The 12,427-nt window shown below is 48.4% G+C and overlaps 1 pseudogene; it reads left to right on the top strand.

The window, feature by feature from the left end:
* The first annotated feature begins 854 nt into the window (after positions 1-854).
* On the top strand, positions 855-1,035 carry LOC116434083 (U2 spliceosomal RNA; annotated as a pseudogene).
* Positions 1,036-12,427: the final 11,392 nt, after the last annotated feature.

The raw sequence follows: 12,427 nt of genomic DNA, 5'->3' as shown, positions 1-12,427 counted from the left end.
TTTATCTATTTATTTATTTATTTATTATTTATTATTTATTTATTTATTTACTTGATTATTTTATCTATCTGACCAATTCATTTTAATCATTCTCTGCCTCAACCGCCTACTCTAATCCTATACTAACCGCTTCTCTATAACTGCACTTCCGCGCATGCGCCCTAATTGAAATGCGAAATAGCCGCTACTGAGGTGCTTTTAATCGTATTTATATTTATATATCTATTTATTTTATTTTATTTTTGTGCTGTTTTCTATGGCGAAGGGCTGGGCACAGTAGAGCCCGGATTCGACTAAGAACTACATATTATGTACATATTTAACCACTGAATTGTATATATTGAAAATTACCTTTAGCTATATATCTACACTTATATTTATTTTGTCCATATTTATTTATGCTATGTATATTTGTTTATTTAATCTTCAGTGTTTATTCTCGCTTATTTTTGTTTGGTTATTTATTTTATCTATTTATTTATTTATTTATTTATGTATATTTATATATTTCTGTGCCTCTTCTTTTCTTGTTTATATTTATGTATGCTATGTATATTTGTTTATTTAATCTACGCTACTATTATTTATTTATTTATATAATTTATTCTAGTTTGGCTATTTATTCGATTAACTATCTACTTCCACTAATATATATATATATATATATATATATATATATATTCAGACTCTTGCTAGATTCATATAAATGCTAAGGTGTTTATGAGATAAGAGCCACCGCAGATTGAGATATGAAAATAGCGACAGACGGTATAGAGTTATATCAACTATTTTGCCTTCGCCATAAAGGCGCTACTATGTATCCACCCCCAGCCAAACAATGTAAGGCTGGGGGAACATTCTTTGTGAATAAAGCGCTTTTTATCTGTTCTTATCAGCTTAATATCTGATACACTCCGCATCGCGGAGTCAGAAAATGAACCTGATTTTTGGAGTCAGGCGGATCGCTGGGGCTCGCTCCACTTCCGCCGTGAGTCGGTCCGGCACTGCAGTGCCGCCAGAAACGGCTTAATTAGTGCTGCTAATTAGAGCTCTTATCTTTTTTCACCTTCTGGACCGACTCGGGACTCCAAAGAGTAAGCCCCTTAATATTCTGGCTCCGCGAAGTCCCGAAATTGCGGTAAATTCACCCGCCGCGGTACAACGCAACAGTGCGGGCCGAGTTGCGATCGGGCGTGTGCGCGGCAAGGTCTGTTCACGATCAGTGCTCGAGGTGTTGTGCGGTGAAGTGTGATAAAGTGCCTTCGCCACGGGACCGGATCGAGCCTGCGCGGGAGTACACCTGCGCCGCCCACCATCCTGCTTCCGTGGACAACCGAGGGAGAGGACGACCAGGGTCTACTGAGGGTCTAAGAGGGTCCTAGGACAACCAGCCCTCTACTCGGAGGCCAACAACCACCACAGGCCAACCCCATCAGCCCTGGTCTTCCTCTACGTGGGTCACCCAACACCCCTACGACCCACCAGGACTTGGCCATCGGCAACCCCGACGGGAAGGACGGCTCGCCTGATCCACGCCTACCACCGCTGGATCAGGAATCAGGAGCGAGGTGTTATTCCCCTCGGAGAGCGCTCCTGCATCGCTGGACTCCTGCGACGAGTGAGTCTCTCTTCTCTTTCTATCCCCCCGGCAGTGAGGAGGGTAACGCAGCCGGTCTCCAGCCGTCTGCGGTGCTCGAATCATCGTCGGTAGTCCTCTACCTTACCCCTACGCGTCCACCCACTCCTCCGATCGCTTCCATCCGTTGAGGTGTGTCAACGGACCGGGACGCGTGAGGTCCGAGTCGAGTGGCGCCTCCACTTCCTTCTTTTCCCTTCAGTCACCGCCCGCGTGGAGGCTGACTCCACTCACCCGTTAGTGAGTGAACCTCAGGTCGGCCCGCTTGCGGTACAACCCCCGTGCAGTCCTCGGTGGAGTGGGCGATTCCGTCGCTCTTCCTCCATTGAGATCGCTGCACTCCTCCGTAACCGTCACCTGTTAGTCTCCCTACCGACTGCCACGTCGGAGGCTGTCATTTTTCCAGGCAGTCTTCGACACCGGACTTAGTGCCGGCGGAGTCAGTAGGGTGTTAGCGCGTGGCGGTATTCCTTCTGTCGTTTTGGACTTAGTTTTCTCTTCTCTTACTCTGTTATTCCCACTCTGTCTATCCTCCCCGTTTCGCCTCGCTGTGGCACTTAGAAATATTTGCCACAGCAACTCTGTCTCTTCTTCTGTCTCACTTAGCGTAGGACTTAGTCTTAAGAGCGATGCAGGACCGCGGTGATAGTGCGTCAGTCACTTCGTGCACTACCGAGGGGAGTAATAATCTCGCCTTGGTGATAGAGTTTCCCTTCCCAGCGGAGTTCCGATGCCCTGCCTGCTTCGGTGTCCCCGGGATCAGGATGAGTGGCGTGTACAAGTCCCACACGGATTTGACAACGCACGCCCGGAAACATCATCCGGGCGTTGTATTGACGTACAAGTGTCGTGAGTGCAGCTTCACCGGCGATGGGAGGTATCCTCTCAAGGTGGAGAGGCTGCACCACGACTTTTTACACAAATCCGACCAGCAGAACAATCCGCGTGGGACTTGTACAGTTCTCGTGACAGGTTCGACCGGTTCGAGCAACACCTCTCGTCGGGGGAGTTCCGCGTTATTCGCCCCCGCAGTACTGCGCGCTGTTACGTTAGCTGCTGCCAATTTGGCGGCCCAGTCCCCGCCCCCGCAAACGACGTGCGCCGCGACGTCACCGCCCACCCACACCCTTTCTACGATGAAGGATTCAACGGGGACGGCAATCACCACCTGCACGACGCGGCGCACAATGGCGGCAGCGGCAACAACAACGGCAACAGCTATAACATCTGCAACTACGACGGGGACAACAACGAGGACTACGAGGACGACGACGAAGACGACGACAACGAGACCGGTGGCTAGGGGGGGCAAAGCGCGGGCCCTGAAACCGGTCCAGCACTCCCACGCTAACCATCACCATTGGGCCGACCAACAGCGCCCGGCCCGCGCCCCCGCCCCCCCACAACCAATCAACCCCAAACCCAAGGGGACGCTACCGGTCAATAAGAGCGGCAGCCCGCCGCGGCGATCGGGGTCGGCTGCTCCTAGGACATCGCCGCCGGCTGCAAGGGCGCCTGCTACCAGGAGGGGCTCCGGTCCCTCAGCCGCTACCACAACGAGGCCCACCCCACCGGGCAGAAGAACGGCCCCGCTACCAGGGGGTCGACTGGCACCCCTCCAGCGAGGACCCCGCCCGTCAAGACCCCGCCCACCACCACCCAAGGGCGGGTGACACGGGGTACGAGGGGTGCCAGCGCCCCGGTGGAGGTGGGCAGAAGAACCACCACCACCACCACCCGGGGGACGGTAGCGGCTCCAACCGGAGCCAGAAGAACGCCCCCGAGATTAGGAGGGACACCCACCCCCCAAACTCCATCTCCAAGGGCGGTGGCTCAAGGGAAGAGTCCCTCCAGCGGCCCATCACCACCTCAGGCCGCCCAAAGGAAACCCTCGGGGGTAAGGACAGCGGCTTCGCCATCATACGCCGCCGTCAGAGCGGGCGCCCCTTCCCACACGTCACCTCCCTCGCCGATAGACGTCGCGCCGGAAAGGGGGCTGCGTACAGCAACCCGGGCCACCCCTACACTGCCCGGGCCATCACCACCACCACCAAGACGCAGCCCCCCACCGAGGAAGCACCGGAGCCCCAGGACGCCGCCGACCATCCGCGGCGAGCAGGGGGCTCCGTTACCGGTAACGTCGGCGAGTATGGTGACGTTGTGCACCTCCACCGTTACCACCACCTGCAGCGGGGGGCCGATAATGACCCCCCTGCCTATTGTAGGAGGAGCGATGGTGGCCAGGCCGCTACCACCATCTCCAGCGACCCCGCTCCTCCCACCCATCGAAAAGGTGGAGGTGCCGCAGCCGGCAGGGGCAGCCGCAACCCCGGAATCATCACCGGAGCCGTGGCGAATCGCCGCTGGATCCCGCCGACGCCACCACCGCGGGATCCTGTCGTCGAGCTCGTCGTCCGCAGAGGAGGCGCAGCCGCTGCCGCCAGAGAAGAGGACGACGACGCCTCCTCTACCACCGCGAGAAAAGTCCCCCGCCCGGCCGCCACCGGGCAGCAGCAGCAGCAGCAACAACAACAACAGCGCCGCGCACAATAAAGCGCATCGACCTGGAGCAGGGTGCACCGGGGCGCCCTCGGTGAGTAGCGTAACATCGTTTAGCCCTTCGCTACTCCCGAGCGTCTCACGTAGTGCCCCCGGCTCCCTTTTTACTTTGCGGGAAGAGGTAGTTTTAAATCGCACGGGGTGGGATAATCGGAGGCCCGTCACCGTTGATGTAACCGTGAGGGGTGCTCCTGCCTCCGCGACGGAGGCGACCGCACCCTCGCGTGCCTCGGGACCTCGTGAGCCCAGGCGTCCTGCGGCATCCGGGCATCCCTCTCGAAGAAGGGGCGCCATCCGGCCTTTGGTCGGGGAAGCGTTTCCTTCGGAGAGAGAGTTGCTGATCGGCATTGCGCAGAACGCTGGCTCCCTGGAGCAGCTGGAGAATGTTGCGAGGGAAATCGCAGCATACCTTCAGGGCTTCAGAGTCGGGGGACCGACCACGACAGGGGGCGGGACGGGTAGGCCCCAACGGCGTGCGAGAGCTAGGGGCGTGTCGGGCGACCAAGCGGCTCGCGGTTCGAACGGTCACCGCGATCGTCCTGTGTTGGCTGGTGGACCAACGCGGGGAGACCAGGTAAGGGAGGCTACGCGGATACAACGGCTCTTCAGGCAGAACCGCCGGCGTGCTGTTCAGGAGGTGCTCATGGGCCCGTCCTTGCACTGCAAAGTGCCTAAGGACAGGGTACATGAGTACTTCCTCAACATGTACTTACCGGCGGGGAACCTGGGAGCTAGGCCTCCCCCGCCTTCCATCGAGGCTCCAGACGAGGCCAGCAATGTGGCCTTGGTGAAGCTCTTCGAAGTGAGTGAGGTAGATCGTCGGATCAGGCGTATGACAAACTCTGCGCCCGGTCCCGATGGTCTAACTTACAATGATCTAAAAAGGGCAGATCCGGGGTCAAATTTGCTGACCTCTTTGTTCAATTTGTGTCTTCGTCTGGAGTCGGTCCCCTCGTGTTGGAAAATTTCCAACACTGTGCTTGTGCACAAAAAGGGCGATCGCGACGACCTGTCAAAACTGGCGACCGCTGGCCATGTCTGACACGACCCCGAAGCTCTTCGCCGCTGTTCTGGCTGACCGTCTCGTCGCGTGGTCGGTCCAGAACAAGCGCCTAAGTCCCGCGCAAAAAGGCTTGCTGCCGTACGAGGGGTGTTATGAACATAACTTCGTGCTGCAGGGGGCCCTTACAGACGCTCGCAGGTGGGGGCGTCAGGTGGTGGTGGCGTGGCTGGACCTGTCGAACGCGTTCGGCTCGGTCCCCCACGCTTCCATCTACCAATCCTTCGTGGAGGCCGGGGTTCCCTCTACTGTTCAGAATATTCTGAAGAGTATGTACCACGGTTGCACCACACGGGTGCGGACAGCCGATGGGTTTACAGACCCCGTTCCCATCCTCTCCGGGGTGCGCCAGGGCTGTCCGATGAGCCCTGTGGCGTTTAACCTCGCCCTGGAACCGGTGCTGCGCGCAGCTACCGGAACCTCGGCGGGTTACACATTGCACGGCCATCGGCACAGTGTCCTGGCGTACGCGGACGATCTCGAGTTGATCGCCGACACCCCGGAGGGCATGGAAACGCTGCTAAAGGCAGTGGATGCTGCGGCGAGTGGCATCGGATTGCGGTTTAATCCCGCAAAATGCGCGACCCTCCACCATCGTGGTAGGGGGCCGCGCGGGATCCGTGCCACTCGCTTCACCATCCAGGGTCAGGAAATGCGCGCCCTGGCAGCCGGTGAGCCCTACGAACACCTGGGCGTTCCCACCGGGTTTCAGGTCTGTTAAACCCCACTGTTGACGATCGAAGAGCTGGTCCAGGACCTGCAGGCCGTCGACCGTTCCCTCTTGGCCCCGTGGCAGAAGGCCGAGACCGTGGCAGCTTTTATACTGCCACGCCTCGACTTCTACCTGCGGGGAGCACACGCGGAGAAACGTCTCTTAATTACTGTCAACAAAGAGATTCGACGTATGGCCAAGTCCTGGCTCAACATCCCGCAGCGGGCCAGCGCGGAAGTAGTCTACCTCCCACCCAGTACGGGGGGATATGGACTGCTTCCGCTTGCTGACATGGCCGACGTCCTGACCATCGCTCATGCGTTCCGTCTTTTGACGGCGGATGATGCGGTGGTCAGGGAGTTGGCCTGGAACTCGCTGCGCGAGGCTGTAGCCAGGAAGATCGGTCATACCAACCCGTCGAACAATGACCTGGCCGAGTACCTCTCTGGTTCGCTGGAGGGGTACTTCGCCAGGGACGGGGGGGACATTTCTTCGCTGTGGTCGAGGGCACGGAACGCGGCACGCAGGAGTCGGGACCTGCTCGGATTGCGTTGGCAGTGGAGCGTGGCGTGATCTGAGCTCGCGATTACGCTCAGGGGTTCTCGCGATCGGGAGAACATTGTCCCGCCCGTGGCGAGGGGCCAGATAATCCGCCGATTGCGGATGGCAGTGGTAGAATATTACCACCAACGCCTTCAGCGTAATAAGGACCAGGCGAAGGTGTTAGGGGTGTCATCGCGGAGTGGTGCCTCAAACCACTTCCTCCGCGGCGGCAACTTCACCCGCTTCGCCGATTGGCGCTTCATTCACCGAGCTCGCCTTGACGTCTTGCCTCTTAACGGGGCAAGACGCTGGGGTGAGGGTGATAAGCGTTGCCGGCGCTGTGGGGCGGAGCTCGAATCCCTTCCCCACGTCCTTTGCCACTGTCGTCTGCATTCGGCGGCCTGGCAACTTCGCCACGAGACGGTGGTTTCCCGCATCGCTAAGGCCTGCCGGCTCCCAGGGGAATTAAGGGTTAACCGGACGGTCGAGGGCATCGACGGGGATCTGGGGGCTCTTAGGCCTGACATCGTTGTCAGGCACGAGCCCTCAAGGAGCATCGTCATCGTCGATGTTACCGTGCCCTTCGAGAACGAATATATTTCATTCGAGGAGGCCAGGGCGTGAAAGATACAGAAGTATAAGCCCCTGGCCGACGTTCTCGGAGGGCGCGGTTATCGGGTGGCGGTCTCCGCGATCGTCTTCGGTGCCCACGGCTCCTGGGATCCGGCCAATGATTCGGTGTTGAAGATTTTGCGTATCGGTACGCGGTACGCATCTCTGATGCGCCGGCTCATTGTGTCGGATATTGTCCGGTGGAGCCGGGATATCTACGTGGAGCACGTCTCGGGAGTTCGCCAGTATCGCGAGGCCCTCACCGAGGATGTCCCGGCCCCTGATCCAGGCCGACCCATTTAGGAACTGCGGGGATCAACTCCCCCGACTTAGGTAGAGGAGCAGCAGACGGAGGCAGCGATAGGGTAAGTACAAAAGTTGATACCTAACCATTAACCAAGTGTCTGTGCGCTATATTTTATTATTTTAATAACTATGGAATTTTAACTAACAACCTATACGTATGCACTTTGCTTTTAATATTTTCAACTATCCCTCTTAATCTTTTAACTATCTATTTTAATTCTTGCTTCTCTCTTTTTTATGCTATCTATTATTATTTGTTTTAATTAAACTACTACTTTTCTTCTGTTTTATTTATCGACTTTTGACATTACTTAACCGCTTTTTATCAATCTTTAGTTTTCTTATTTTACTAGTGATGGGACACTGGTTCTTTTTAATCTATCAACTTTCGTACTCTTTCTATTCATTTCATATTATGGCACAGTTATCTTTCCACAGCTGTAACAGCCAGGTGTCTGCCAATTTATTTATCTATTTATTATTATTTACTTATTTATTGTTTTAACTATTTACATATTTATTTATCCACCTATTTGTCCATTGTTTCAGCTATTTATATATTTCTTTATTTATGTAATTATTTATTTATTTATTTTTCTATTTATTTAACTATCTATCTATTTATTTATTTATTTATTCATTTATTCATTTATTCATTTATTCGTTTATTCGTTTATTCGTTTATTCGTTTATTCGTTTATTCGTTTATTCGTTTATTCGTTTATTCGTTTATTCGTTTATTCGTTTATTCGTTTATTCGTTTATTCGTTTATTCGTTTATTCGATTATTCGTTTATTCGTTTATTCGTTTATTCGTTTGTTCGTTTATTCGTTTATTCGTTTATTCGTTTATTCGTTTATTCGTTTATTCGTTTATTCGTTTATTCGTTTATTCGTTTATTCGTTTATTCGTTTATTCGTTTATTCATTTATTCGTTTATTCATTTATTTAGTCATCTATTTATTTATTTATTTATTTATTTATTTATCTATATATCTGTTTATTTTTATTTATTTACTTATTTATTTCTTTTGTTATTTGCTTATTTATTTATTTGCTCATTTATTTATTTATTTATGTAATACTTATGTATTTTGGTTTTAAACCTGGCTCACTCCTATCACCTGCTGCAACACGCTGCTTACCATCTACCTGAACCTGCACTAACGCGCATGCGCCCCAGCTTAACCAAAATATTGTCACTAATAGTTAGCGAATTGTATATATTTATTTATATTTTATAATTTATTTTGTGACTATTTAATTTATGTATTAATTCTTTTATTTTTATTTTTGTCTTGTTTTTGTATTATTTCTTTAAGTTATATTATTCTGCTTTGCGTTAGTTTCTACGGCGAAGGCTCGGGCATCTTAATGACTCGAAACCGGCTAAGGAATTATAATTTATGTACATACTCAACCCTGAGTGTATATACCTATCCCTCGATCTTATTTATTTATCATTATTTATCTTTCTTTTTATTTATTTATTTATTTATTTATTTATGTTATTTCTATTGTATTCGCTAATCTTAATCTATATGTATCTATTTATTTATTTATTATGTTAACGTATTCTTTTATTTTAATTTATGTTTATTTGCCTACTCAGCTATCTACTTGTATGTATCTATATGCGATATAGCCAAGGCCGCAACTAGGCGGTTCTAGATAACTTTTATTATAACTAAAATTAATATTTTAATTAGCCTTCGAAATAAAAGCGCTACTATGTATCCACCCCCGGCCGAAACATGTAAGGCCAGGGGAACATGTTTTGAAATAAACGCCTTATAACACACATTTAGATCGTTTCTCGGCCTTATGGCTAAGATTAACGTGTACTCGAATAAAACACATCCATATCGCTTCTCGGCCTTATGGCTAAGACCAAAGTGTACTCGTATAGGACACATCCAGATCAATCCTCGGACTTATGCCCAAGATCAAAGTGTACACGAATAACACAAATCTAGACCGCTTGTCGGCCTTATTGCTAAGATCAAAGTGTAATCGCATAACACATCCAGATCGCTTCTCGGCCTTATGGCTAAGATCAAAGTGTACTCGAATAAACAAATTCAGTTCGCTTCTCGGCCTTATGGCTAACATCAAAGTGTACTCGAATAACCCAAGTCCAGATTGCTTCTCGGCCTTATGCCTAAGATCACAGTGTACTCGCACAACACACATGCAGATCGCTTCTCGGCATTATGGCTAAGAGCAAACTGTACTCGCATAACACACATCCAGATCACTACTCGGCCTTACGGATAAGATCAAAGTGTACTCGAATAACCTAAATCCAGATCGCTTGTCGGCCTTACGGCTAAAATCAAAGTGTACTCGAATAACACACATCCAAATCGCTTCTCGGCATTATGGCTAAGATCAAAGTACACTCGAATAACGCAAATCCTGATCGCTCCTGGGCCTTATGGCCGCGATGGAAGTGTACACGTATAACCCAAATCCAGATCGCTTCTCGGCCTTATGGCTAAGATCAATGTGTACACGCATAACACACATCCAGATAGCTTCTCGGCCTTATGGCTAACATCAAAGTGTACTCGCATAACGCACATCCAGATCCCTTCTCGGCCTTATGGCTAAGATCAATGTGTACACGCATATCACACATCCAGATCGCTTATGGCCTCATGGCTAAGATCAAAGTGTACTCGAAAAATCGAAATCCAGTTCGCTTCTCGGCCTTATGGATAAGATCAAAGTGTGCTCGCATGACCCAGACCCAGATCGCTTCTCTGCCTTATGGCTAAGATCAAAGTTTACTCGCATAACACAAATCCAGGTCGCTCCACGGCCTAATGGCTAAGATCAAAGTGTACTCGAATAACCCATATCGAGATTTTATATAGTTTTACATAGTTTTTCATAGCTTTATATTGTTTTGTATAGTTTTATACAGCTTTATTAGTTTTATATAGTTTTATATAGTTTTATATAGTTTTATATAGTTTTATATAGTTTCATACAGTATTATATAGTTTCATATAGTTATATATAGTATTATGTACTTTCATACAGTTTTATTAGTTTTATATAGTTGTATATAGTTTAATACAGTTTCATATAGTTTTATATAGTATTATATAGTTTTATATAGTTTTATATAGTTTTATATAGCTTCATATAGTTTTATATAGATTTATATAATTCTATATAGTTTTATTAGTTCTATTAGTTTTATATGGTATTATATAGTTTTATATAGTATTATACAGTTTTATATAGTTTTATTAGTTTTATATAGTTTTATATAGTTTTATATAGTTTTATATAGTGTTATATAGTATTACATAGTTTTATACAGTTTTATTAGTTTTATATAGTTATATATAGTTTTATATAGTTTTCTATAGTTTTATATAATTTTATACAGTTTTATATAGTTTTATATAATTTTGTATAGCTTTATATAGTTTTATTTAGTGCACTCGAAAAATCCAAATCCAGTTCGCTTCTCGGCCTTATGGATAAGATCAAAGTGTGCTCGCATGACCCAGACCCAGATCGCTCCACGGACTTATGGCTAAGATCAAGTTGTACTCGCATAACACACATCCAGGTCGCTTCTCGGCCTTATGGCTAAGATCAATGTGTACTCGCATAACCCAAATCCTGATCGCATCTCGGCCTTATGGCCAAGATTATAGTGTACTGGAATATCCCAAATCAAGGTAGCTTCTTGGCCTTATGGCTAAGATCAAAGTGTACTCGAATAACACACATCCAGATTGCTTCTCGGCCTTATAACGAAGATCAAAGTGTACTCGCATAACCCAAATCCAGATAGCTTCTCCGCTTTATGGCTAAGACCAAAGTGTACTCGCATAACCCAAATCCAGATCGCTTCACTGCCTTATCGTTAATATCAAAGTGTACTCGCAAAACCCAGATCAAGATCACTTCTCGGCCTAATGGCTAAGATCAAAGTGTACTCGAATAACCGAAATCCTGATCGCTTCTCTGCCTTATGGCTAAGATCAAAGTGTACTCGAATAACCAATATCCTGATCGCTACACGACCTTATGTCTAAGATGAAAGTGTACTCGCATAACACACATCCAGATCGCTTCTCGGCCTTATGGTTAAGATCAAAGTGTACTCGAATAACCCAAATCCAGATCGCTTCTCGGCCTTATGGCTAAGATCAATGTGTACACGGATAACACACATTCAGATCGCTTCTCGGCCTTATGGCTAAGATCAAAGCATACTCGCATAACACACAAATCCAGATCGATTCTCGGCCATATGCTTAAGGTCAAAGTGTACTAGCCTAACCCAAATCCAGATATCTCCTCGTCCTTATGACTAAGATCATAGTGTTCCGGAATAACACAAATCCAGATCGCTTGTCGGCCTTATGGCTAAGATCAAAGTGTACTCGCGTAAACCAAATCCAGATCGCTCCTCGGCCTTATGTCTAAGATCAAAGTGTACTCGAATAACCCAAGTCCAGATTGCTTCTCGGCCTTATGCCTAAGATCACAGTGTACTCGCACAACACACATGCAGATCGCTTCTCGGCATTATGGCTAAGAGCAAACTGTACTCGCATAACACACATCCAGATCACTACTCGGCCTTACGGATAAGATCAAAGTGTACTCGAATAACCTAAATCCAGATCGCTTGTCGGCCTTACGGCTAAGATCAAAGTGTACTCGAATAACACACATCCAGGTCGCTTCTCGGCCTTATGGCTAAGATCAATGTGTACTCGCATAACCCAAATCCTGATCGCATCTCGGCCTTATGGCCAAGATTATAGTGTACTGGAATATCCCAAATCAAGGTAGCTTCTTGGCCTTATGGCTAAGATCAAAGTGTACTCGAATAACACACATCCAGATTGCTTCTCGGCCTTATAACGAAGATCAAACTGTACTCGCATAACCCAAATCCAGATAGCTTCTCCGCTTTATGGCTAAGACCAAAGTGTACTCGCATAACCCAAATCCAGATCGCTT

This window comes from Nomia melanderi, unplaced genomic scaffold, assembly GCF_051020985.1.
Source record: "Nomia melanderi isolate GNS246 unplaced genomic scaffold, iyNomMela1 scaffold0297, whole genome shotgun sequence".
Lineage (NCBI taxonomy): Eukaryota > Metazoa > Arthropoda > Insecta > Hymenoptera > Halictidae > Nomia > Nomia melanderi.
Note: the sequence above shows the minus strand (reverse complement) of the source record. Positions and strands in the feature narration are given on the sequence as shown.